Source organism: Dipodomys ordii, unplaced genomic scaffold (assembly GCF_000151885.1).
Source record: "Dipodomys ordii isolate 6190 unplaced genomic scaffold, Dord_2.0 Scaffold2, whole genome shotgun sequence".
In the NCBI taxonomy this organism is placed as follows: Eukaryota; Metazoa; Chordata; class Mammalia; order Rodentia; family Heteromyidae; genus Dipodomys; species Dipodomys ordii.
In genome coordinates, this window is record NW_012267218.1 from 9,272,549 (window position 1) to 9,273,793 (window position 1,245).

A 1,245-nucleotide genomic window follows, 5' to 3' on the forward strand; every position below is an offset into this window, starting at 1 on the left:
CTGAGGGTCTGCCTCCTGCGCCGCCGACCTATTTAGGCCTGGACCAGCCTAGCTGCCAGAACTCCGTGCCCTTGCGCCTCCGTGATCCATGTCCTGTGTTCCTGTCTCCTGTCTCCTATCTCCAGTCATCATGGAGTCTCAGTTCATCTCTCCATTGGAGCTGAATTGGCTTGTTGGTATTGTTCTTTTTATTTCTTTTCTCTTCAGCATGTTTCCTAGCTGTGTTATGTGTATTTGCATTATGCAGGCCTTTGTAACAACGGGCAGCCTGCAGCCTGTTAACTGTATAATAAAGACTCCGATATTCTAAAAAAAAAAAAAATCACATAGCACATTAAAAACAACAAAGAAAGACCTCTTGTGTCTGTATCTTGGGGTTTGTGAGACTCTTATCTCCAATTAACCACCAGAAAACTAGAAGTGGCATTGTGCTCAAGTGGTAGAGCCTTGAGATAAAGAGCTGAGGGAGCTCCCAGGCCCAGAGTTCAAACCCCATGACTGACAAAAAATAAATAAATAAATTTCCAGAGCACTAAATGTTAATTTCTGACAGTAGTAATTTTGGATAGAGATTGGAGGGACAGTCTTTAGATATCACAGGTGTGTAATTTTTTTGGATTATGGAACAAATCATCTCTCAGATGTATTTCTGTAATATATGCATGTTAGAATATAGCACAAGTAAAAACTATGGCATCAAGAAAACAGGAAATTGTTCTTGATATTTGTAGGAAAGAGGAATTGAAAGCATTATTTCTGAATCAGTCACACCACACGAACTTGACCAACTATGAGTCCAACAAACTGTACATTGCTTTGTATTCATAACCCAGGAGGACTTGATGTTTTGGGCAGGCATGGCCCTAGGAGGCACAGAACAGATGTTAGCATCATGATCTCATAGATTGGGCAAAGTATATCAGATGTATCACCTGACCCAGACCAACCCACACCATCACATGACAGCCAATGTCTGAAAAATGCTTCTGCCAGAGACCAAGAAGTGCTTACTGGCAAAGAAGGAGATGTCAATTGTAGGCATAAACTAAAGTTCTTCCCCAAGACTCAGCAGAGGGGGGACATGTGACTTGCACCCCTAGGGTTGGCTTGAGAGCCATAGACTCTGACTCACACTGATTGCCCCTGAGTGTGTTAGAAACCTAGGAGATATACAAATGAGACTTAATGCTATGTGTCCTGTAAGGCTGATGGTGGGTCTGTGGTGTTTATTATTCTGTGGTCTCA